At 37.0% G+C, this 25867-nt stretch overlaps 1 long non-coding RNA gene and 30 other non-coding genes across 31 annotated transcripts in view; 8 read left to right on the top strand and 23 right to left on the bottom strand.

Moving 5' to 3' along the window:
• Positions 1 to 25867, bottom strand: part of LOC143075996 (uncharacterized) — a 284414-nt gene that overhangs the window by 107212 nt on the left and 151335 nt on the right. The gene's annotated exons all lie outside the window — the stretch shown is intronic.
• Positions 1565 to 1636, bottom strand: Trnap-cgg (transfer RNA proline (anticodon CGG)). Its single transcript has one exon. It is a non-coding gene; the product is annotated as a tRNA-Pro (tRNA).
• On the top strand, positions 2010 to 2082 carry Trnav-aac (transfer RNA valine (anticodon AAC)). Its single transcript has one exon. It is a non-coding gene; the product is annotated as a tRNA-Val (tRNA).
• Positions 2415 to 2486, bottom strand: Trnag-ucc (transfer RNA glycine (anticodon UCC)). The gene has a single exon. It is a non-coding gene; the product is annotated as a tRNA-Gly (tRNA).
• Positions 2734 to 2805, bottom strand: Trnag-ucc (transfer RNA glycine (anticodon UCC)). Its single transcript has one exon. It is a non-coding gene; the product is annotated as a tRNA-Gly (tRNA).
• Positions 4296 to 4367, bottom strand: Trnap-cgg (transfer RNA proline (anticodon CGG)). The gene has a single exon. It is a non-coding gene; the product is annotated as a tRNA-Pro (tRNA).
• Positions 4744 to 4816, top strand: Trnav-aac (transfer RNA valine (anticodon AAC)). Its single transcript has one exon. It is a non-coding gene; the product is annotated as a tRNA-Val (tRNA).
• Trnag-ucc (transfer RNA glycine (anticodon UCC)) lies at positions 5149 to 5220 on the bottom strand. The gene has a single exon. It is a non-coding gene; the product is annotated as a tRNA-Gly (tRNA).
• Trnag-ucc (transfer RNA glycine (anticodon UCC)) lies at positions 5468 to 5539 on the bottom strand. The gene has a single exon. It is a non-coding gene; the product is annotated as a tRNA-Gly (tRNA).
• Positions 7031 to 7102, bottom strand: Trnap-cgg (transfer RNA proline (anticodon CGG)). Its single transcript has one exon. It is a non-coding gene; the product is annotated as a tRNA-Pro (tRNA).
• Trnav-aac (transfer RNA valine (anticodon AAC)) lies at positions 7476 to 7548 on the top strand. The gene has a single exon. It is a non-coding gene; the product is annotated as a tRNA-Val (tRNA).
• Positions 7881 to 7952, bottom strand: Trnag-ucc (transfer RNA glycine (anticodon UCC)). The gene has a single exon. It is a non-coding gene; the product is annotated as a tRNA-Gly (tRNA).
• On the bottom strand, positions 11310 to 11381 carry Trnap-cgg (transfer RNA proline (anticodon CGG)). Its single transcript has one exon. It is a non-coding gene; the product is annotated as a tRNA-Pro (tRNA).
• Positions 11755 to 11827, top strand: Trnav-aac (transfer RNA valine (anticodon AAC)). Its single transcript has one exon. It is a non-coding gene; the product is annotated as a tRNA-Val (tRNA).
• Trnag-ucc (transfer RNA glycine (anticodon UCC)) lies at positions 12160 to 12231 on the bottom strand. Its single transcript has one exon. It is a non-coding gene; the product is annotated as a tRNA-Gly (tRNA).
• Trnag-ucc (transfer RNA glycine (anticodon UCC)) lies at positions 12479 to 12550 on the bottom strand. Its single transcript has one exon. It is a non-coding gene; the product is annotated as a tRNA-Gly (tRNA).
• Trnap-cgg (transfer RNA proline (anticodon CGG)) lies at positions 14037 to 14108 on the bottom strand. Its single transcript has one exon. It is a non-coding gene; the product is annotated as a tRNA-Pro (tRNA).
• Positions 14482 to 14554, top strand: Trnav-aac (transfer RNA valine (anticodon AAC)). Its single transcript has one exon. It is a non-coding gene; the product is annotated as a tRNA-Val (tRNA).
• Positions 14887 to 14958, bottom strand: Trnag-ucc (transfer RNA glycine (anticodon UCC)). Its single transcript has one exon. It is a non-coding gene; the product is annotated as a tRNA-Gly (tRNA).
• Positions 15206 to 15277, bottom strand: Trnag-ucc (transfer RNA glycine (anticodon UCC)). The gene has a single exon. It is a non-coding gene; the product is annotated as a tRNA-Gly (tRNA).
• Positions 16774 to 16845, bottom strand: Trnap-cgg (transfer RNA proline (anticodon CGG)). Its single transcript has one exon. It is a non-coding gene; the product is annotated as a tRNA-Pro (tRNA).
• Trnav-aac (transfer RNA valine (anticodon AAC)) lies at positions 17219 to 17291 on the top strand. Its single transcript has one exon. It is a non-coding gene; the product is annotated as a tRNA-Val (tRNA).
• Trnag-ucc (transfer RNA glycine (anticodon UCC)) lies at positions 17624 to 17695 on the bottom strand. The gene has a single exon. It is a non-coding gene; the product is annotated as a tRNA-Gly (tRNA).
• On the bottom strand, positions 21095 to 21166 carry Trnap-cgg (transfer RNA proline (anticodon CGG)). The gene has a single exon. It is a non-coding gene; the product is annotated as a tRNA-Pro (tRNA).
• Positions 21540 to 21612, top strand: Trnav-aac (transfer RNA valine (anticodon AAC)). The gene has a single exon. It is a non-coding gene; the product is annotated as a tRNA-Val (tRNA).
• On the bottom strand, positions 21945 to 22016 carry Trnag-ucc (transfer RNA glycine (anticodon UCC)). Its single transcript has one exon. It is a non-coding gene; the product is annotated as a tRNA-Gly (tRNA).
• Trnag-ucc (transfer RNA glycine (anticodon UCC)) lies at positions 22264 to 22335 on the bottom strand. The gene has a single exon. It is a non-coding gene; the product is annotated as a tRNA-Gly (tRNA).
• On the bottom strand, positions 23837 to 23908 carry Trnap-cgg (transfer RNA proline (anticodon CGG)). The gene has a single exon. It is a non-coding gene; the product is annotated as a tRNA-Pro (tRNA).
• Trnav-aac (transfer RNA valine (anticodon AAC)) lies at positions 24282 to 24354 on the top strand. Its single transcript has one exon. It is a non-coding gene; the product is annotated as a tRNA-Val (tRNA).
• Trnag-ucc (transfer RNA glycine (anticodon UCC)) lies at positions 24687 to 24758 on the bottom strand. The gene has a single exon. It is a non-coding gene; the product is annotated as a tRNA-Gly (tRNA).
• Positions 25006 to 25077, bottom strand: Trnag-ucc (transfer RNA glycine (anticodon UCC)). Its single transcript has one exon. It is a non-coding gene; the product is annotated as a tRNA-Gly (tRNA).

The following is a 25867-nucleotide window of genomic DNA, read 5'->3' as shown; positions in this document are numbered from 1 at the left end:
ATCATCCTGAACACACATTGGATCTAATAATGTCTTCACTCTTCCTAGATATATATACTACTTTCAAGAAGGGTTTAACATTGGTTGGTCGTTTAATAAAAACTACTTTGAACTTGTGAGAATTGTTTAGAACTATTCAACATCTTCTTTCTTTTCTGTGGTGTCAGGGAATAAAGTGCATGTCTTAGTTTTTATGCAAACTGTGCAAATTCATTGAATGATTTGTCTTTTTATAGCTATTTACAACAAGAAAAACTACAAGTAAGAATATATCAAAAATGATAGGTGTCCACTTATAAATTAAATAGATAATTATGTCTATAGTTATCGTTAAATACAAGTAGACACACACAATCATTTCAGCTATTCCTTCTGCCAACAGGATTTTAAGATATGACATTTATGGTCTAGATTTTTTACTTTGTACAAGCACCAAATGTTGTTTAAAGTAACAGTTGATGTATTTATTTAGATGTCTTCCATTTAACTTATCTATTTTGTTCATATGTGTATTGGTGAGAGGGAAAACATAAAAAAAAACATATACACCCACACTGCCTGTTAACCATCTAACAACAGCAAAAATTTGAAAAGCAGGTAAAAAATGTGGTGTTTGTAGCTTTATAATAAATTTCATTATTATACTTTCAACTACTATTCAACCTTGAATCAACGTTGAATGGATGTTGAAACTTCAACGTTGAAATGACAACGTTAATTCAAATTTTCAAAATCAAACATAAATTTGACATTGTTTCAACGTTGAGAAACAACCTTGTTTCAACGTTGAATCAACGTTGAGTGCCTGCTGGGTCAAAAAGAATAGGACAAAATCCAGCAACAGATGGATAAGAGAGAGAGAGAGAGAGAGAGAGAGAGAGAGAGAGAGAGAGAGAGAGAGAGAGAGAGAGAGAGAGAGAGAGAGAGAGAGAGAGATATTACCAATCTTTAGCGTCGAAATTGTATACCACAACATGGTGTTAGTGCCAGTCTTATTACTTCTATCAAATGATATCCTTTCTAGAACCGTGGGGGTCATTATGCAATGGGTGTAGTCTGTCTGGGAGGAAACACAAATCTGACTTACCGGAGACCGGAATGTTAACATCGATCCGCAGTCAGGAATCCCTGGACGAAGAATGAGACGCAATCACCACGGTAACGACAACGTGTCATAATTAAAGCAGGATAGATACGGCTGAAGTACGTTACTACTATTTTACGAAAGAAGCGAAGCAAAATCCACCGAGGCCCAAAAGATTAACATGATCAAGACCATTTATATTCTAGTATCCATGACACCTCTATGGTAGGAAATTGACCAGTTGAATGAATATACTGTACATGGTTGGAGACTCCCTTTTAAGTTGTATCACGAGTAATGTCTATAGCCCATTTTGCAGGCTGACATTGATGAGGACGGGAAGACCAGATGGGTAACGATATTACGCTGCTTGTATATTTGTGCTTCCGTGATTCTCTAAATTGTGGCCTTACATCATTGGTACCTCAGTTTCGCGATTTGATGTTAAATGAGCGGATCCTTTTGCAATGCCAAAAATTAGGGCTCGTCCGGGAGTCGAACCCGGGACCTCTCGCACCCGAAGCGAGAATCATACCACTAGACCAACGAGCCTGACACTGCTTAGTGAAATTAAATAGATTATAAATAATTTCATATCACATACCACATTGTACCAAGACAGTGAACAAGTATTCCAATCTCTAGAATATGTTATTTTTATTGACAAATTGTAGCTATCGATTGAAAATTAAGAACGGTTTCTATGTGACAGGAATAACTAAAAATTAAAGTATACACTACGTGTTGGATCAATTTGAGATTTCGAATACAAAAGAAAGACGACATATGTTAAAATAGCGATTGTCTGCCGGCAGAAGTTAAGTTAACCATCAATTAGGTCAACTGTTGATATGCCTGAGCTGCAATGCTGTGCCGTTGATTTCCGTCATGGTTTTAAGCTTAAATTCACGCTTAGAACCCCAAGGTTTCCGTGGTGTAGTGGTTATCACATCCGCTTAACACGCGGAAGGTCCTGAGTTCAATCCTCAGCGGAAACATCTATTTTTGCTGTCTTGAAGAATGGCCAATTTTAAATGGCATCAACGTTCAAACAGTTTGCTGTCTGTTTTACTTGTTTCAAGATTACTACAGTTAGTGTCAAAAGTTGTTCAGCACTACTGGTCCAAATGGTTTAGTTGTATCAACTTGGATTGGTAAAGAGATGAAATTAATGCCGGTATGCCGAGTAGTCCGAAATTTGAAATCACTGGGGTGCTTCTATTAAAAAGTTGTGGAAGCACTGAGACAACATGAATCGGAATGGTCAGAATATTTTTTTTTTTCAAATGACGTCTACAGGCAATAAATTTCATTCAATATAAAAAATTCATGCGTCGGCCGGGAGTCGAACCCGGATCGACTGCTTGGAAGGCAACCATGCTAACCGTTACACCACCGACGCCATAATTACACCTGTTTAAATTTTCTTAGATATATATCGCATTCGAGTTCATTACCCATCAATATATAAAGCTTCATATATTTGAAGTTTTATAGCAAATTGTATCTTAACCTATTGGAGTTAAGTTAGACAAAAAGATATGAAAACAAGCTCTCTCGCAAATAAAGAAACACTACATTTCCGAATGTTCGTCAACTCGTGTAAGGAACATGCTATTTGATTCCATCAAATCCAAACAAAAATTACGTGCGTCGGCCGGGAGTCGAACCCGGATCGACTGCTTGGAAGGCAACCATGCTAACCGTTACACCACCGACGCCATGTTACTGATGTGAACGAAATTCTTTCTTATAGCACAGACGTCTACAGCCAGTTTATTGAATTACGTGGCAATGCATATATGCAGGCTAGATTAAAAAAAAAAAATATCACAACTTTAATGATATTGATATATATCTTATGATGTCTATTTCTTTAAAATTTCCCCATGCTAACAAAATATTTACTTCTACACTGCTACATAGTACATGATAGCTGATGCCAATTATTCCGTAATTGATACGGTATAGAAATTATCCAAAGTTGAAACTTTAAGAGGTCCTGAAAGTTTAATTCTTTGTCTCATCATTGTGCAATTAATTTAACAGTATCGTACACTTGTTGTAGGTTATGCTAATTTGTAGTGGAAATACGAATCAATTACTGAGGGGCGTAATTAATCTTCGAACATATGTTACATTCTCTAAACCACTATTTGAAGAAAATGTTTTCTGGGAGGAAGAATTGGAGATAAAGTCTGCTGAACGGAACAAGATAGACGGAAAAACAACAGGGAATTTGCTTTCCCGAATGTTTAGGTTATACACTGTATACGAAACAAAGACCGGTGAACATATGTTTACATGATGACGACACGAACAGTATAATTGCCCGAGGCGAAATATAAACTTATAAGAAAATGTATGAAATTCATGATAACATTAAAGAAAAAATACAGTTCATAAGAGGGCGATAACGATGACGCAAATACAACTTTTGGATAGCGGATTGAAAGGGTGAAATTTAGAATCTCAAAAAGAATAGGACAAAATCCAGCAACAGATGGATGAGAGAGAGAGAGAGAGAGAGAGAGAGAGAGAGAGAGAGAGAGAGAGAGAGAGAGAGAGAGAGAGAGAGAGAGATATTACCAATCTTTAGCGTCGAAATTGTATACCACAACATGGTGTTAGTGCCAGTCTTATTACTTCTATCAAATGATATCCTTTCTAGAACCGTGGGGGTCATTATGCAATGGGTGTAGTCTGTCTGGGAGGAAACACAAATCTGACTTACCGGAGACCGGAATGTTAACATCGATCCGCAGTCAGGAATCCCTGGACGAAGAATGAGACGCAATCACCACGGTAACGACAACGTGTCATAATTAAAGCAGGATAGATACGGCTGAAGTACGTTACTACTATTTTACGAAAGAAGCGAAGCAAAATCCACCGAGGCCCAAAAGATTAACATGATCAAGACCATTTATATTCTAGTATCCATGACACCTCTATGGTAGGAAATTGACCAGTTGAATGAATATACTGTACATGGTTGGAGACTCCCTTTTAAGTTGTATCACGAGTAATGTCTATAGCCCATTTTGCAGGCTGACATTGATGAGGACGGGAAGACCAGATGGGTAACGATATTACGCTGCTTGTATATTTGTGCTTCCGTGATTCTCTAAATTGTGGCCTTACATCATTGGTACCTCAGTTTCGCGATTTGATGTTAAATGAGCGGATCCTTTTGCAATGCCAAAAATTAGGGCTCGTCCGGGAGTCGAACCCGGGACCTCTCGCACCCGAAGCGAGAATCATACCACTAGACCAACGAGCCTGACACTGCTTAGTGAAATTAAATAGATTATAAATAATTTCATATCACATACCACATTGTACCAAGACAGTGAACAAGTATTCCAATCTCTAGAATATGTTATTTTTATTGACAAATTGTAGCTATCGATTGAAAATTAAGAACGGTTTCTATGTGACAGGAATAACTAAAAATTAAAGTATACACTACGTGTTGGATCAATTTGAGATTTCGAATACAAAAGAAAGACGACATATGTTAAAATAGCGATTGTCTGCCGGCAGAAGTTAAGTTAACCATCATCAATTAGGTCAACTGTTGATATGCCTGAGCTGCAATGCTGTGCCGTTGATTTCCGTCATGGTTTTAAGCTTAAATTCACGCTTAGAACCCCAAGGTTTCCGTGGTGTAGTGGTTATCACATCCGCTTAACACGCGGAAGGTCCTGAGTTCAATCCTCAGCGGAAACATCTATTTTTGCTGTCTTGAAGAATGGCCAATTTTAAATGGCATCAACGTTCAAACAGTTTGCTGTCTGTTTTACTTGTTTCAAGATTACTACAGTTAGTGTCAAAAGTTGTTCAGCACTACTGGTCCAAATGGTTTAGTTGTATCAACTTGGATTGGTAAAGAGATGAAATTAATGCCGGTATGCCGAGTAGTCCGAAATTTGAAATCACTGGGGTGCTTCTATTAAAAAGTTGTGGAAGCACTGAGACAACATGAATCGGAATGGTCAGAATATTTTTTTTTTTCAAATGACGTCTACAGGCAATAAATTTCATTCAATATAAAAAATTCATGCGTCGGCCGGGAGTCGAACCCGGATCGACTGCTTGGAAGGCAACCATGCTAACCGTTACACCACCGACGCCATAATTACACCTGTTTAAATTTTCTTAGATATATATCGCATTCGAGTTCATTACCCATCAATATATAAAGCTTCATATATTTGAAGTTTTATAGCAAATTGTATCTTAACCTATTGGAGTTAAGTTAGACAAAAAGATATGAAAACAAGCTCTCTCGCAAATAAAGAAACACTACATTTCCGAATGTTCGTCAACTCGTGTAAGGAACATGCTATTTGATTCCATCAAATCCAAACAAAAATTACGTGCGTCGGCCGGGAGTCGAACCCGGATCGACTGCTTGGAAGGCAACCATGCTAACCGTTACACCACCGACGCCATGTTACTGATGTGAACGAAATTCTTTCTTATAGCACAGACGTATACAGCCAGTTTATTGAATTACGTGGCAATGCATATATGCAGGCTAGATTAAAAAAAAAAATATCACAACTTTAATGATATTGATATATATCTTATGATGTCTATTTCTTTAAAATTTCCCCATGCTAACAAAATATTTACTTCTACACTGCTACATAGTACATGATAGCTGATGCCAATTATTCCGTAATTGATACGGTATAGAAATTATCCAAAGTTGAAACTTTAAGAGGTCCTGAAAGTTTAATTCTTTGTCTCATCATTGTGCAATTAATTTAACAGTATCGTACACTTGTTGTAGGTTATGCTAATTTGTAGTGGAAATACGAATCAATTACTGAGGGGCGTAATTAATCTTCGAAAATATGTTACATTCTCTAAACCACTATTTGAAGAAAATGTTTTCTGGGAGGAAGAATTGGAGATAAAGTCTGCTGAACGGAACAAGATAGACGGAAAAACAACAGGGAATTTGCTTTCCCGAATGTTTAGGTTATACACTGTATACGAAACAAAGACCGGTGAACATATGTTTACATGATGACGACACGAACAGTATAATTGCCCGAGGCGAAATATAAACTTATAAGAAAATGTATGAAATTCATGATAACATTAAAGAAAAAATACAGTTCATAAGAGGGCGATAACGATGACGCAAATACAACTTTTGGATAGCGGATTGAAAGGGTGAAATTTAGAATCTCAAAAAGAATAGGACAAAATCCAGCAACAGATGGATAAGAGAGAGAGAGAGAGAGAGAGAGAGAGAGAGAGAGAGAGAGAGAGAGAGAGAGAGAGAGAGAGAGAGAGAGAGATATTACCAATCTTTAGCGTCGAAATTGTATACCACAACATGGTGTTAGTGCCAGTCTTATTACTTCTATCAAATGATATCCTTTCTAGAACCGTGGGGGTCATTATGCAATGGGTGTAGTCTGTCTGGGAGGAAACACAAATCTGACTTACCGGAGACCGGAATGTTAACATCGATCCGCAGTCAGGAATCCCTGGACGAAGAATGAGACGCAATCACCACGGTAACGACAACGTGTCATAATTAAAGCAGGATAGATACGGCTGAAGTACGTTACTACTATTTTACGAAAGAAGCGAAGCAAAATCCACCGAGGCCCAAAAGATTAACATGATCAAGACCATTTATATTCTAGTATCCATGACACCTCTATGGTAGGAAATTGACCAGTTGAATGAATATACTGTACATGGTTGGAGACTCCCTTTTAAGTTGTATCACGAGTAATGTCTATAGCCCATTTTGCAGGCTGACATTGATGAGGACGGGAAGACCAGATGGGTAACGATATTACGCTGCTTGTATATTTGTGCTTCCGTGATTCTCTAAATTGTGGCCTTACATCATTGGTACCTCAGTTTCGCGATTTGATGTTAAATGAGCGGATCCTTTTGCAATGCCAAAAATTAGGGCTCGTCCGGGAGTCGAACCCGGGACCTCTCGCACCCGAAGCGAGAATCATACCACTAGACCAACGAGCCTGACACTGCTTAGTGAAATTAAATAGATTATAAATAATTTCATATCACATACCACATTGTACCAAGACAGTGAACAAGTATTCCAATCTCTAGAATATGTTATTTTTATTGACAAATTGTAGCTATCGATTGAAAATTAAGAACGGTTTCTATGTGACAGGAATAACTAAAAATTAAAGTATACACTACGTGTTGGATCAATTTGAGATTTCGAATACAAAAGAAAGACGACATATGTTAAAATAGCGATTGTCTGCCGGCAGAAGTTAAGTTAACCATCAATTAGGTCAGCTGTTGATATGCCTGAGCTGCAATGCTGTGCCGTTGATTTCCGTCATGGTTTTAAGCTTAAATTCACGCTTAGAACCCCAAGGTTTCCGTGGTGTAGTGGTTATCACATCCGCTTAACACGCGGAAGGTCCTGAGTTCAATCCTCAGCGGAAACATCTATTTTTGCTGTCTTGAAGAATGGCCAATTTTAAATGGCATCAACGTTCAAACAGTTTGCTGTCTGTTTTACTTGTTTCAAGATTACTACAGTTAGTGTCAAAAGTTGTTCAGCACTACTGGTCCAAATGGTTTAGTTGTATCAACTTGGATTGGTAAAGAGATGAAATTAATGCCGGTATGCCGAGTAGTCCGAAATTTGAAATCACTGGGGTGCTTCTATTAAAAAGTTGTGGAAGCACTGAGACAACATGAATCGGAATGGTCAGAATATTTTTTTTTTTCAAATGACGTCTACAGGCAATAAATTTCATTCAATATAAAAAATTCATGCGTCGGCCGGGAGTCGAACCCGGATCGACTGCTTGGAAGGCAACCATGCTAACCGTTACACCACCGACGCCATAATTACACCTGTTTAAATTTTCTTAGATATATATCGCATTCGAGTTCATTACCCATCAATATATAAAGCTTCATATATTTGAAGTTTTATAGCAAATTGTATCTTAACCTATTGGAGTTAAGTTAGACAAAAAGATATGAAAACAAGCTCTCTCGCAAATAAAGAAACACTACATTTCCGAATGTTCGTCAACTCGTGTAAGGAACATGCTATTTGATTCCATCAAATCCAAACAAAAATTACGTGCGTCGGCCGGGAGTCGAACCCGGATCGACTGCTTGGAAGGCAACCATGCTTTTTTTTTTTTTTTTATCTTTATTATATTCACAATCTATATATACATATCACAGTTCACAATTACAATTACACATAAATGAAAACATTGTAAATATTTATTGTCCTTTCTCTGAAATGGAAAATATTCTAAGTATTATACAATATATATATTTTCTTATTTTATTTCACCCTGAAATGACTCTCTGGTAACTTGCTTATACTTTAATCTTCTACTCTCTTTTTTTTTTGTACTTTTTCTCAATTTTAAATAAAATAATAAAAACAAAACAGTTCACCTATTACAAGGAGAAAAACAATCGGAAATGTTAAAAAATACGCAAATGATCTATTTAATTAATGTTGGTTGTTTTAAAAAAAAACGGTTGGTTTCCAGACCAGAATTTTGATACACCACAAAAATTATTTTAGAATTATTTAACATATTCAACATCAAATATCCCCCTCCCTAATAACAGTTTATTCATCAAAACACCACAAACAAAGTCTGTGCATCTCTGCATATCTTTCAATTCTTGGAATAGCACGAACATAACACTTAATTTCATCATTGTCCGATTTTCTAATGTCTCTAAATTTGTAGACGGAAGACATTGCGTTTTCATATTCGATTTTGTCAGTTTCTAAATTTACATGACGAAATTCACCGCGCTTCCCTAATGTCCATATAACTACCATTTCTTTCTTTTTTAATTTTCCTATCAAACAACTTCCGTCTGATCGTTGGCTGTATACAATTTTCTGAAAATGACTATCTGTACACGGACTCTTCCCTGTAATTATTAACTTCGGAGCGATAGTTTTTATTTTGTCTATTTCTTTATTTTCTTTTTCTTTAACATCCGTGTGTAAATTCCGTTCAGTTCGCGAACCCTGACACACTATACTTTCCGTTAATACATTGTTCTTTAAATTGATTGTTTTGTCTATCGATGCACAAACCGGCTGAACAACTTTCACTACAGGTGTAATGTTTACCTTTTCTGCTGGGGCTACTGATGGGAGATCTATCGTTTCATCGTGTAGCATATCATCACCCGATTCCATTTCCACTTCTGAATTATCGATATTAATGTTAAGTGTCTTATTAACGTCGTCTTCTGTATTGTTTATTCTTTCTTTCAATGTTTTCATTCTTTTATTGTCTCTGTCTCTATTAGATCTGGACTTATGCTTGATTCCTCTATTTACATGTAGTGCATCACCCCTTGTCCAAACCAATGAAATTCTCATTTTGTCACCAAGGTAATTGGAATTCCATGTTAATTGTTCATAATCATCTATAACACTGTTAATTAACGCAACTAAGGGCTTTGGTAATTTTTCCATAATGATTTCCCTTTAAAGTACCTCAACGTTTCACAGCAAAAAGTAAAGTTCACAAAATAACAAATACGCACAGTATAATTCTCAAAAATGTCAGTATTTCAACTTACATTACTGTTAGATAGTCACATTTACTTATTCCGGCTGGTTAAATCCAAATCCACTAGAAATAGTAACCCAATAACAGGGGCAGAAAATTACATCAAAGGCAACCATGCTAACCGTTACACCACCGACGCCATGTTACTGATGTGAACGAAATTCTTTCTTATAGCACAGACGTATACAGCCAGTTTATTGAATTACGTGGCAATGCATATATGCAGGCTAGATTAAAAAAAAAAATATCACAACTTTAATGATATTGATATATATCTTATGATGTCTATTTCTTTAAAATTTCCCCATGCTAACAAAATATTTACTTCTACACTGCTACATAGTACATGATAGCTGATGCCAATTATTCCGTAATTGATACGGTATAGAAATTATCCAAAGTTGAAACTTTAAGAGGTCCTGAAAGTTTAATTCTTTGTCTCATCATTGTGCAATTAATTTAACAGTATCGTACACTTGTTGTAGGTTATGCTAATTTGTAGTGGAAATACGAATCAATTACTGAGGGGCGTAATTAATCTTCGAAAATATGTTACATTCTCTAAACCACTATTTGAAGAAAATGTTTTCTGGGAGGAAGAATTGGAGATAAAGTCTGCTGAACGGAACAAGATAGACGGAAAAACAACAGGGAATTTGCTTTCCCGAATGTTTAGGTTATACACTGTATACGAAACAAAGACCGGTGAACATATGTTTACATGATGACGACACGAACAGTATAATTGCCCGAGGCGAAATATAAACTTATAAGAAAATGTATGAAATTCATGATAACATTAAAGAAAAAATACAGTTCATAAGAGGGCGATAACGATGACGCAAATACAACTTTTGGATAGCGGATTGAAAGGGTGAAATTTAGAATCTCAAAAAGAATAGGACAAAATCCAGCAACAGATGGATAAGAGAGAGAGAGAGAGAGAGAGAGAGAGAGAGAGAGAGAGAGAGAGAGAGAGAGAGAGAGAGAGAGAGAGAGAGAGAGATATTACCAATCTTTAGCGTCGAAATTGTATACCACAACATGGTGTTAGTGCCAGTCTTATTACTTCTATCAAATGATATCCTTTCTAGAACCGTGGGGGTCATTATGCAATGGGTGTAGTCTGTCTGGGAGGAAACACAAATCTGACTTACCGGAGACCGGAATGTTAACATCGATCCGCAGTCAGGAATCCCTGGACGAAGAATGAGACGCAATCACCACGGTAACGACAACGTGTCATAATTAAAGCAGGATAGATACGGCTGAAGTACGTTACTACTATTTTACGAAAGAAGCGAAGCAAAATCCACCGAGGCCCAAAAGATTAACATGATCAAGACCATTTATATTCTAGTATCCATGACACCTCTATGGTAGGAAATTGACCAGTTGAATGAATATACTGTACATGGTTGGAGACTCCCTTTTAAGTTGTATCACGAGTAATGTCTATAGCCCATTTTGCAGGCTGACATTGATGAGGACGGGAAGACCAGATGGGTAACGATATTACGCTGCTTGTATATTTGTGCTTCCGTGATTCTCTAAATTGTGGCCTTACATCATTGGTACCTCAGTTTCGCGATTTGATGTTAAATGAGCGGATCCTTTTGCAATGCCAAAAATTAGGGCTCGTCCGGGAGTCGAACCCGGGACCTCTCGCACCCGAAGCGAGAATCATACCACTAGACCAACGAGCCTGACACTGCTTAGTGAAATTAAATAGATTATAAATAATTTCATATCACATACCACATTGTACCAAGACAGTGAACAAGTATTCCAATCTCTAGAATATGTTATTTTTATTGACAAATTGTAGCTATCGATTGAAAATTAAGAACGGTTTCTATGTGACAGGAATAACTAAAAATTAAAGTATACACTACGTGTTGGATCAATTTGAGATTTCGAATACAAAAGAAAGACGACATATGTTAAAATAGCGATTGTCTGCCGGCAGAAGTTAAGTTAACCATCAATTAGGTCAGCTGTTGATATGCCTGAGCTGCAATGCTGTGCCGTTGATTTCCGTCATGGTTTTAAGCTTAAATTCACGCTTAGAACCCCAAGGTTTCCGTGGTGTAGTGGTTATCACATCCGCTTAACACGCGGAAGGTCCTGAGTTCAATCCTCAGCGGAAACATCTATTTTTGCTGTCTTGAAGAATGGCCAATTTTAAATGGCATCAACGTTCAAACAGTTTGCTGTCTGTTTTACTTGTTTCAAGATTACTACAGTTAGTGTCAAAAGTTGTTCAGCACTACTGGTCCAAATGGTTTAGTTGTATCAACTTGGATTGGTAAAGAGATGAAATTAATGCCGGTATGCCGAGTAGTCCGAAATTTGAAATCACTGGGGTGCTTCTATTAAAAAGTTGTGGAAGCACTGAGACAACATGAATCGGAATGGTCAGAATATTTTTTTTTTTCAAATGACGTCTACAGGCAATAAATTTCATTCAATATAAAAAATTCATGCGTCGGCCGGGAGTCGAACCCGGATCGACTGCTTGGAAGGCAACCATGCTAACCGTTACACCACCGACGCCATAATTACACCTGTTTAAATTTTCTTAGATATATATCGCATTCGAGTTCATTACCCATCAATATATAAAGCTTCATATATTTGAAGTTTTATAGCAAATTGTATCTTAACCTATTGGAGTTAAGTTAGACAAAAAGATATGAAAACAAGCTCTCTCGCAAATAAAGAAACACTACATTTCCGAATGTTCGTCAACTCGTGTAAGGAACATGCTATTTGATTCCATCAAATCCAAACAAAAATTACGTGCGTCGGCCGGGAGTCGAACCCGGATCGACTGCTTGGAAGGCAACCATGCTAACCGTTACACCACCGACGCCATGTTACTGATGTGAACGAAATTCTTTCTTATAGCACAGACGTATACAGCCAGTTTATTGAATTACGTGGCAATGCATATATGCAGGCTAGATTAAAAAAAAAAAATATCACAACTTTAATGATATTGATATATATCTTATGATGTCTATTTCTTTAAAATTTCCCCATGCTAACAAAATATTTACTTCTACACTGCTACATAGTACATGATAGCTGATGCCAATTATTCCGTAATTGATACGGTATAGAAATTATCCAAAGTTGAAACTTTAAGAGGTCCTGAAAGTTTAATTCTTTGTCTCATCATTGTGCAATTAATTTAACAGTATCGTACACTTGTTGTAGGTTATGCTAATTTGTAGTGGAAATACGAATCAATTACTGAGGGGCGTAATTAATCTTCGAACATATGTTACATTCTCTAAACCACTATTTGAAGAAAATGTTTTCTGGGAGGAAGAATTGGAGATAAAGTCTGCTGAACGGAACAAGATAGACGGAAAAACAACAGGGAATTTGCTTTCCCGAATGTTTAGGTTATACACTGTATACGAAACAAAGACCGGTGAACATATGTTTACATGATGACGACACGAACAGTATAATTGCCCGAGGCGAAATATAAACTTATAAGAAAATGTATGAAATTCATGATAACATTAAAGAAAAAATACAGTTCATAAGAGGGCGATAACGATGACGCAAATACAACTTTTGGATAGCGGATTGAAAGGGTGAAATTTAGAATCTCAAAAAGAATAGGACAAAATCCAGCAACAGATGGATAAGAGAGAGAGAGAGAGAGAGAGAGAGAGAGAGAGAGAGAGAGAGAGAGAGAGAGAGAGAGAGAGAGAGATATTACCAATCTTTAGCGTCGAAATTGTATACCACAACATGGTGTTAGTGCCAGTCTTATTACTTCTATCAAATGATATCCTTTCTAGAACCGTGGGGGTCATTATGCAATGGGTGTAGTCTGTCTGGGAGGAAACACAAATCTGACTTACCGGAGACCGGAATGTTAACATCGATCCGCAGTCAGGAATCCCTGGACGAAGAATGAGACGCAATCACCACGGTAACGACAACGTGTCATAATTAAAGCAGGATAGATACGGCTGAAGTACGTTACTACTATTTTACGAAAGAAGCGAAGCAAAATCCACCGAGGCCCAAAAGATTAACATGATCAAGACCATTTATATTCTAGTATCCATGACACCTCTATGGTAGGAAATTGACCAGTTGAATGAATATACTGTACATGGTTGGAGACTCCCTTTTAAGTTGTATCACGAGTAATGTCTATAGCCCATTTTGCAGGCTGACATTGATGAGGACGGGAAGACCAGATGGGTAACGATATTACGCTGCTTGTATATTTGTGCTTCCGTGATTCTCTAAATTGTGGCCTTACATCATTGGTACCTCAGTTTCGCGATTTGATGTTAAATGAGCGGATCCTTTTGCAATGCCAAAAATTAGGGCTCGTCCGGGAGTCGAACCCGGGACCTCTCGCACCCGAAGCGAGAATCATACCACTAGACCAACGAGCCTGACACTGCTTAGTGAAATTAAATAGATTATAAATAATTTCATATCACATACCACATTGTACCAAGACAGTGAACAAGTATTCCAATCTCTAGAATATGTTATTTTTATTGACAAATTGTAGCTATCGATTGAAAATTAAGAACGGTTTCTATGTGACAGGAATAACTAAAAATTAAAGTATACACTACGTGTTGGATCAATTTGAGATTTCGAATACAAAAGAAAGACGACATATGTTAAAATAGCGATTGTCTGCCGGCAGAAGTTAAGTTAACCATCAATTAGGTCAACTGTTGATATGCCTGAGCTGCAATGCTGTGCCGTTGATTTCCGTCATGGTTTTAAGCTTAAATTCACGCTTAGAACCCCAAGGTTTCCGTGGTGTAGTGGTTATCACATCCGCTTAACACGCGGAAGGTCCTGAGTTCAATCCTCAGCGGAAACATCTATTTTTGCTGTCTTGAAGAATGGCCAATTGTAAATGGCATCAACGTTCAAACAGTTTGCTGTCTGTTTTACTTGTTTCAAGATTACTACAGTTAGTGTCAAAAGTTGTTCAGCACTACTGGTCCAAATGGTTTAGTTGTATCAACTTGGATTGGTAAAGAGATGAAATTAATGCCGGTATGCCGAGTAGTCCGAAATTTGAAATCACTGGGGTGCTTCTATTAAAAAGTTGTGGAAGCACTGAGACAACATGAATCGGAATGGTCAGAATATTTTTTTTTTTCAAATGACGTCTACAGGCAATAAATTTCATTCAATATAAAAAATTCATGCGTCGGCCGGGAGTCGAACCCGGATCGACTGCTTGGAAGGCAACCATGCTAATCGTTACACCACCGACGCCATAATTACACCTGTTTAAATTTTCTTAGATATATATCGCATTCGAGTTCATTACCCATCAATATATAAAGCTTCATATATTTGAAGTTTTATAGCAAATTGTATCTTAACCTATTGGAGTTAAGTTAGACAAAAAGATATGAAAACAAGCTCTCTCGCAAATAAAGAAACACTACATTTCCGAATGTTCGTCAACTCGTGTAAGGAACATGCTATTTGATTCCATCAAATCCAAACAAAAATTACGTGCGTCGGCCGGGAGTCGAACCCGGATCGACTGCTTGGAAGGCAACCATGCTAACCGTTACACCACCGACGCCATGTTACTGATGTGAACGAAATTCTTTCTTATAGCACAGACGTATACAGCCAGTTTATTGAATTACGTGGCAATGCATATATGCAGGCTAGATTAAAAAAAAAAAATATCACAACTTTAATGATATTGATATATATCTTATGATGTCTATTTCTTTAAAATTTCCCCATGCTAACAAAATATTTACTTCTACACTGCTACATAGTACATGATAGCTGATGCCAATTATTCCGTAATTGATACGGTATAGAAATTATCCAAAGTTGAAACTTTAAGAGGTCCTGAAAGTTTAATTCTTTGTCTCATCATTGTGCAATTAATTTAACAGTATCGTACACTTGTTGTAGGTTATGCTAATTTGTAGTGGAAATACGAATCAATTACTGAGGGGCGTAATTAATCTTCGAACATATGTTACATTCTCTAAACCACTATTTGAAGAAAATGTTTTCTGGGAGGAAGAATTGGAGATAAAGTCTGCTGAACGGAACAAGATAGACGGAAAAACAACAGGGAATTTGCTTTCCCGAATGTTTAGGTTATACACTGTATACGAAACAAAGACCGGTGAACATATGTTTACATGATGACGACACGAACAGTATAATTGCCCGAGGCGAAATATAAACTTATAAGAAAATGTATGAAATTCATGATAACATTAAAGAAAAAATACAGTTCATAAGAGGGCGATAACGATGACGCAAATACAACTTTTGGATAGCGGATTGAAAGGGTGAAATTTAGAATCTCAAAAAGAATAGGACAAAATCCAGCAACAGATGGATAAGAGAGAGAGAGAGGGAGAGAGAGAGAGAGAGAGAGAGAGAGAGAGAGAGAGAGAGAGAGAGAGAGAGAGAGAGAGAGATATTACCAATCTTTAGCGTCGAAATTGTATACCACAACATGGTGTTAGTGCCAGTCTTATTACTTCTATCAAATGATATCCTTTCTAGAACCGTGGGGGTCATTATGCAATGGGTGTAGTCTGTCTGGGAGGAAACACAAATCTGACTTACCGGAGACCGGAATGTTAACATCGATCCGCAGTCAGGAATCCCTGGACGAAGAATGAGACGCAATCACCACGGTAACGACAACGTGTCATAATTAAAGCAGGATAGATACGGCTGAAGTACGTTACTACTATTTTACGAAAGAAGCGAAGCAAAATCCACCGAGGCCCAAAAGATTAACATGATCAAGACCATTTATATTCTAGTATCCATGACACCTCTATGGTAGGAAATTGACCAGTTGAATGAATATACTGTACATGGTTGGAGACTCCCTTTTAAGTTGTATCACGAGTAATGTCTATAGCCCATTTTGCAGGCTGACATTGATGAGGACGGGAAGACCAGATGGGTAACGATATTACGCTGCTTGTATATTTGTGCTTCCGTGATTCTCTAAATTGTGGCCTTACATCATTGGTACCTCAGTTTCGCGATTTGATGTTAAATGAGCGGATCCTTTTGCAATGCCAAAAATTAGGGCTCGTCCGGGAGTCGAACCCGGGACCTCTCGCACCCGAAGCGAGAATCATACCACTAGACCAACGAGCCTGACACTGCTTAGTGAAATTAAATAGATTATAAATAATTTCATATCACATACCACATTGTACCAAGACAGTGAACAAGTATTCCAATCTCTAGAATATGTTATTTTTATTGACAAATTGTAGCTATCGATTGAAAATTAAGAACGGTTTCTATGTGACAGGAATAACTAAAAATTAAAGTATACACTACGTGTTGGATCAATTTGAGATTTCGAATACAAAAGAAAGACGACATATGTTAAAATAGCGATTGTCTGCCGGCAGAAGTTAAGTTAACCATCAATTAGGTCAACTGTTGATATGCCTGAGCTGCAATGCTGTGCCGTTGATTTCCGTCATGGTTTTAAGCTTAAATTCACGCTTAGAACCCCAAGGTTTCCGTGGTGTAGTGGTTATCACATCCGCCTAACACGCGGAAGGTCCTGAGTTCAATCCTCAGCGGAAACATCTATTTTTGCTGTCTTGAAGAATGGCCAATTTTAAATGGCATCAACGTTCAAACAGTTTGCTGTCTGTTTTACTTGTTTCAAGATTACTACAGTTAGTGTCAAAAGTTGTTCAGCACTACTGGTCCAAATGGTTTAGTTGTATCAACTTGGATTGGTAAAGAGATGAAATTAATGCCGGTATGCCGAGTAGTCCGAAATTTGAAATCACTGGGGTGCTTCTATTAAAAAGTTGTGGAAGCACTGAGACAACATGAATCGGAATGGTCAGAATATTTTTTTTTTTCAAATGACGTCTACAGGCAATAAATTTCATTCAATATAAAAAATTCATGCGTCGGCCGGGAGTCGAACCCGGATCGACTGCTTGGAAGGCAACCATGCTAACCGTTACACCACCGACGCCATAATTACACCTGTTTAAATTTTCTTAGATATATATCGCATTCGAGTTCATTACCCATCAATATATAAAGCTTCATATATTTGAAGTTTTATAGCAAATTGTATCTTAACCTATTGGAGTTAAGTTAGACAAAAAGATATGAAAACAAGCTCTCTCGCAAATAAAGAAACACTACATTTCCGAATGTTCGTCAACTCGTGTAAGGAACATGCTATTTGATTCCATCAAATCCAAACAAAAATTACGTGCGTCGGCCGGGAGTCGAACCCGGATCGACTGCTTGGAAGGCAACCATGCTTTTTTTTTTATCTTTATTATAATCAGACATCATATTTACACATTATACAGTTATTATACAGATTGACCTACAATGATATCACAGTTTTAGCAAATTTCCTACAATATCACACTCAGATATATTCATACATTTATATAATGCCGCATTATCACTTTATTTTTTTTTCTTTTATGAATTTTTTAATTAAAAATAGAATATACACATCGTCTCTTTCCAAACAAAAAATAATTATTTTCATTTACATTTTACACAACATTACCATAAGTCTAAACAGAAATGCTTTTATAAAAACAAAAATTGCATGTACGCGGATGGATTCCAATTCCTTCACACATTCAACTTTATTTTAACATTGTAAGATAATAACTCAAAGACATGTTTTTAAAATTGAAAATAAAACTATTATTTCAAGTCATAGAATAATCAAAATTAAAAAATAAAACGCTTTCATATATACAAAATAAATCATTTTCTATGTTTATAAAGTCCATTAGCAATTGCACAATCAGCAATCCGAAAAAGTATATCATCAGTATCATCAGGACGAAATTCATAGTTCCTCACATCTGGAAAATCTTGTTCGACGTTTTGCTTATATGTGTCATAATCAACATCCTTTGGTCGAACTTGTCCTACTTTGTTACGACCCCGATCATACTTTACAAGTTTTTCTGTCCCTTTTATTTTTGCAATGAATTTATCAGGCAATAGTCTACTTGTCTTAATCACCGCTTTCACAATAATGTCGTCAATTGGGACTTGTATTGGACAACCATCATAGTCACTTAACTCACTATCGTCATCACTATCATCATCACTATCATCATCCGATTCATCAGACTGAATTGTCATTGTTGTGTCTTTTCCCTCTTTGCGTATAGTTTCAATTACCTTGTTTTCACTAATTTCTGATAATTGAGCATTTCCTATCCCTTTGTTCATTTTCTCAACTTCAACTTTGTCGGAATAAGTGTTTGAAAAATCCGTATTACTATCCTGTAATGCAAATGTACAGTTCTCTACTACAGTAGTGTCCGTTTCTGCGCTCCGTACAGTTTCTGTTTCGATCTCCATTAATGGATCATCATTACTTTCAATGGTTCCTTGAACAAAGCTTTTATTTCCTTCTAGTTTGTCATCTTTTTTTGTAACTTTTTCAATATAATTTTGCATTCTTTTGTTATTCCTGCGTTCCATAGATTTTGACTTTCGTGTACTATGTTTACTATCAGATTGTCCGAACATTATAGATATTCTTGCTTTATTTTCATCTCCGTGTATAGTGAATGTTATATTGTCAAATATGTTACATGCATTTTCTATCGACTTCACCAAATAAACAGGTAATTTATCCATAATCAATATTGATGTTCAAGGTTAATATCTAGGTCGATGGCACAGTTGTAAACATCAGTTTAAAACATGTCTTTTTTCAAACAGGGAGGTTACAGTTTTCAACAAACAAACGATACTTACTTAAGACGAGTAAGTTCTTCATCCAAACATGAATATAAATTCTGGAAATCCAAAGAATCCTACATATATTGGAAAAATTTGTCCTTGTTGAAATACCAGGAAGGCAACCATGCTAACCGTTACACCACCGACGCCATGTTACTGATGTGAACGAAATTCTTTCTTATAGCACAGACGTATACAGCCAGTTTATTGAATTACGTGGCAATGCATATATGCAGGCTAGATTAAAAAAAAAAAATATCACAACTTTAATGATATTGATATATATCTTATGATGTCTATTTCTTTAAAATTTCCCCATGCTAACAAAATATTTACTTCTACACTGCTACATAGTACATGATAGCTGATGCCAATTATTCCGTAATTGATACGGTATAGAAATTATCCAAAGTTGAAACTTTAAGAGGTCCTGAAAGTTTAATTCTTTGTCTCATCATTGTGCAATTAATTTAACAGTATCGTACACTTGTTGTAGGTTATGCTAATTTGTAGTGGAAATACGAATCAATTACTGAGGGGCGTAATTAATCTTCGAACATATGTTACATTCTCTAAACCACTATTTGAAGAAAATGTTTTCTGGGAGGAAGAATTGGAGATAAAGTCTGCTGAACGGAACAAGATAGACGGAAAAACAACAGGGAATTTGCTTTCCCGAATGTTTAGGTTATACACTGTATACGAAACAAAGACCGGTGAACATATGTTTACATGATGACGACACGAACAGTATAATTGCCCGAGGCGAAATATAAACTTATAAGAAAATGTATGAAATTCATGATAACATTAAAGAAAAAATACAGTTCATAAGAGGGCGATAACGATGACGCAAATACAACTTTTGGATAGCGGATTGAAAGGGTGAAATTTAGAATCTCAAAAAGAATAGGACAAAATCCAGCAACAGATGGATAAGAGAGAGAGAGAGAGAGAGAGAGAGAGAGAGAGAGAGAGAGAGAGAGAGAGAGAGAGAGAGAGAGAGAGAGATATTACCAATCTTTAGCGTCGAAATTGTATACCACAACATGGTGTTAGTGCCAGTCTTATTACTTCTATCAAATGATATCCTTTCTAGAACCGTGGGGGTCATTATGCAATGGGTGTAGTCTGTCTGGGAGGAAACACAAATCTGACTTACCGGAGACCGGAATGTTAACATCGATCCGCAGTCAGGAATCCCTGGACGAAGAATGAGACGCAATCACCACGGTAACGACAACGTGTCATAATTAAAGCAGGATAGATACGGCTGAAGTACGTTACTACTATTTTACGAAAGAAGCGAAGCAAAATCCACCGAGGCCCAAAAGATTAACATGATCAAGACCATTTATATTCTAGTATCCATGACACCTCTATGGTAGGAAATTGACCAGTTGAATGAATATACTGTACATGGTTGGAGACTCCCTTTTAAGTTGTATCACGAGTAATGTCTATAGCCCATTTTGCAGGCTGACATTGATGAGGACGGGAAGACCAGATGGGTAACGATATTACGCTGCTTGTATATTTGTGCTTCCGTGATTCTCTAAATTGTGGCCTTACATCATTGGTACCTCAGTTTCGCGATTTGATGTTAAATGAGCGGATCCTTTTGCAATGCCAAAAATTAGGGCTCGTCCGGGAGTCGAACCCGGGACCTCTCGCACCCGAAGCGAGAATCATACCACTAGACCAACGAGCCTGACACTGCTTAGTGAAATTAAATAGATTATAAATAATTTCATATCACATACCACATTGTACCAAGACAGTGAACAAGTATTCCAATCTCTAGAATATGTTATTTTTATTGACAAATTGTAGCTATCGATTGAAAATTAAGAACGGTTTCTATGTGACAGGAATAACTAAAAATTAAAGTATACACTACGTGTTGGATCAATTTGAGATTTCGAATACAAAAGAAAGACGACATATGTTAAAATAGCGATTGTCTGCCGGCAGAAGTTAAGTTAACCATCAATTAGGTCAACTGTTGATATGCCTGAGCTGCAATGCTGTGCCGTTGATTTCCGTCATGGTTTTAAGCTTAAATTCACGCTTAGAACCCCAAGGTTTCCGTGGTGTAGTGGTTATCACATCCGCTTAACACGCGGAAGGTCCTGAGTTCAATCCTCAGCGGAAACATCTATTTTTGCTGTCTTGAAGAATGGCCAATTTTAAATGGCATCAACGTTCAAACAGTTTGCTGTCTGTTTTACTTGTTTCAAGATTACTACGGTTAGTGTCAAAAGTTGTTCAGCACTACTGGTCCAAATGGTTTAGTTGTATCAACTTGGATTGGTAAAGAGATGAAATTAATGCCGGTATGCCGAGTAGTCCGAAATTTGAAATCACTGGGGTGCTTCTATTAAAAAGTTGTGGAAGCACTGAGACAACATGAATCGGAATGGTCAGAATATTTTTTTTTTTCAAATGACGTCTACAGGCAATAAATTTCATTCAATATAAAAAATTCATGCGTCGGCCGGGAGTCGAACCCGGATCGACTGCTTGGAAGGCAACCATGCTAACCGTTACACCACCGACGCCATAATTACACCTGTTTAAATTTTCTTAGATATATATCGCATTCGAGTTCATTACCCATCAATATATAAAGCTTCATATATTTGAAGTTTTATAGCAAATTGTATCTTAACCTATTGGAGTTAAGTTAGACAAAAAGATATGAAAACAAGCTCTCTCGCAAATAAAGAAACACTACATTTCCGAATGTTCGTCAACTCGTGTAAGGAACATGCTATTTGATTCCATCAAATCCAAACAAAAATTACGTGCGTCGGCCGGGAGTCGAACCCGGATCGACTGCTTGGAAGGCAACCATGCTAACCGTTACACCACCGACGCCATGTTACTGATGTGAACGAAATTCTTTCTTATAGCACAGACGTATACAGCCAGTTTATTGAATTACGTGGCAATGCATATATGCAGGCTAGATTAAAAAAAAAAATATCACAACTTTAATGATATTGATATATATCTTATGATGTCTATTTCTTTAAAATTTCCCCATGCTAACAAAATATTTACTTCTACACTGCTACATAGTACATGATAGCTGATGCCAATTATTCCGTAATTGATACGGTATAGAAATTATCCAAAGTTGAAACTTTAAGAGGTCCTGAAAGTTTAATTCTTTGTCTCATCATTGTGCAATTAATTTAACAGTATCGTACACTTGTTGTAGGTTATGCTAATTTGTAGTGGAAATACGAATCAATTACTGAGGGGCGTAATTAATCTTCGAACATATGTTACATTCTCTAAACCACTATTTGAAGAAAATGTTTTCTGGGAGGAAGAATTGGAGATAAAGTCTGCTGAACGGAACAAGATAGACGGAAAAACAACAGGGAATTTGCTTTCCCGAATGTTTAGGTTATACACTGTATACGAAACAAAGACCGGTGAACATATGTTTACATGATGACGACACGAACAGTATAATTGCCCGAGGCGAAATATAAACTTATAAGAAAATGTATGAAATTCATGATAACATTAAAGAAAAAATACAGTTCATAAGAGGGCGATAACGATGACGCAAATACAACTTTTGGATAGCGGATTGAAAGGGTGAAATTTAGAATCTCAAAAAGAATAGGACAAAATCCAGCAACAGATGGATAAGAGAGAGAGAGAGAGAGAGAGAGAGAGAGAGAGAGAGAGAGAGAGAGAGAGAGAGAGAGAGAGAGAGAGAGAGAGAGAGAGAGATATTACCAATCTTTAGCGTCGAAATTGTATACCACAACATGGTGTTAGTGCCAGTCTTATTACTTCTATCAAATGATATCCTTTCTAGAACCGTGGGGGTCATTATGCAATGGGTGTAGTCTGTCTGGGAGGAAACACAAATCTGACTTACCGGAGACCGGAATGTTAACATCGATCCGCAGTCAGGAATCCCTGGACGAAGAATGAGACGCAATCACCACGGTAACGACAACGTGTCATAATTAAAGCAGGATAGATACGGCTGAAGTACGTTACTACTATTTTACGAAAGAAGCGAAGCAAAATCCACCGAGGCCCAAAAGATTAACATGATCAAGACCATTTATATTCTAGTATCCATGACACCTCTATGGTAGGAAATTGACCAGTTGAATGAATATACTGTACATGGTTGGAGACTCCCTTTTAAGTTGTATCAAGAGTAATGTCTATAGCCCATTTTGCAGGCTGACATTGATGAGGACGGGAAGACCAGATGGGTAACGATATTACGCTGCTTGTATATTTGTGCTTCCGTGATTCTCTAAATTGTGGCCTTACATCATTGGTACCTCAGTTTCGCGATTTGATGTTAAATGAGCGGATCCTTTTGCAATGCCAAAAATTAGGGCTCGTCCGGGAGTCGAACCCGGGACCTCTCGCACCCGAAGCGAGAATCATACCACTAGACCAACGAGCCTGACACTGCTTAGTGAAATTAAATAGATTATAAATAATTTCATATCACATACCACATTGTACCAAGACAGTGAACAAGTATTCCAATCTCTAGAATATGTTATTTTTATTGACAAATTGTAGCTATCGATTGAAAATTAAGAACGGTTTCTATGTGACAGGAATAACTAAAAATTAAAGTATACACTACGTGTTGGATCAATTTGAGATTTCGAATACAAAAGAAAGACGACATATGTTAAAATAGCGATTGTCTGCCGGCAGAAGTTAAGTTAACCATCAATTAGGTCAACTGTTGATATGCCTGAGCTGCAATGCTGTGCCGTTGATTTCCGTCATGGTTTTAAGCTTAAATTCACGCTTAGAACCCCAAGGTTTCCGTGGTGTAGTGGTTATCACATCCGCTTAACACGCGGAAGGTCCTGAGTTCAATCCTCAGCGGAAACATCTATTTTTGCTGTCTTGAAGAATGGCCAATTTTAAATGGCATCAACGTTCAAACAGTTTGCTGTCTGTTTTACTTGTTTCAAGATTACTACAGTTAGTGTCAAAAGTTGTTCAGCACTACTGGTCCAAATGGTTTAGTTGTATCAACTTGGATTGGTAAAGAGATGAAATTAATGCCGGTATGCCGAGTAGTCCGAAATTTGAAATCACTGGGGTGCTTCTATTAAAAAGTTGTGGAAGCACTGAGACAACATGAATCGGAATGGTCAGAATATTTTTTTTTTTCAAATGACGTCTACAGGCAATAAATTTCATTCAATATAAAAAATTCATGCGTCGGCCGGGAGTCGAACCCGGATCGACTGCTTGGAAGGCAACCATGCTAACCGTTACACCACCGACGCCATAATTACACCTGTTTAAATTTTCTTAGATATATATCGCATTCGAGTTCATTACCCATCAATATATAAAGCTTCATATATTTGAAGTTTTATAGCAAATTGTATCTTAACCTATTGGAGTTAAGTTAGACAAAAAGATATGAAAACAAGCTCTCTCGCAAATAAAGAAACACTACATTTCCGAATGTTCGTCAACTCGTGTAAGGAACATGCTATTTGATTCCATCAAATCCAAACAAAAATTACGTGCGTCGGCCGGGAGTCGAACCCGGATCGACTGCTTGGAAGGCAACCATGCTAACCGTTACACCACCGACGCCATGTTACTGATGTGAACGAAATTCTTTCTTATAGCACAGACGTATACAGCCAGTTTATTGAATTACGTGGCAATGCATATATGCAGGCTAGATTAAAAAAAAAAAATATCACAACTTTAATGATATTGATATATATCTTATGATGTCTATTTCTTTAAAATTTCCCCATGCTAACAAAATATTTACTTCTACACTGCTACATAGTACATGATAGCTGATGCCAATTATTCCGTAATTGATACGGTATAGAAATTATCCAAAGTTGAAACTTTAAGAGGTCCTGAAAGTTTAATTCTTTGTCTCATCATTGTGCAATTAATTTAACAGTATCGTACACTTGTTGTAGGTTATGCTAATTTGTAGTGGAAATACGAATCAATTACTGAGGGGCGTAATTAATCTTCGAACATATGTTACATTCTCTAAACCACTATTTGAAGAAAATGTTTTCTGGGAGGAAGAATTGGAGATAAAGTCTGCTGAACGGAACAAGATAGACGGAAAAACAACAGGGAATTTGCTTTCCCGAATGTTTAGGTTATACACTGTATACGAAACAAAGACCGGTGAACATATGTTTACATGATGACGACACGAACAGTATAATTGCCCGAGGCGAAATATAAACTTATAAGAAAATGTATGAAATTCATGATAACATTAAAGAAAAAATACAGTTCATAAGAGGGCGATAACGATGACGCAAATACAACTTTTGGATAGCGGATTGAAAGGGTGAAATTTAGAATCTCAAAAAGAATAGGACAAAATCCAGCAACAGATGGATAA

This window comes from Mytilus galloprovincialis, chromosome 5, assembly GCF_965363235.1.
Source record: "Mytilus galloprovincialis chromosome 5, xbMytGall1.hap1.1, whole genome shotgun sequence".
NCBI lineage: Eukaryota > Metazoa > Mollusca > Bivalvia > Mytilida > Mytilidae > Mytilus > Mytilus galloprovincialis.
This window is presented reverse-complemented; position numbering and strand designations above follow the sequence as displayed.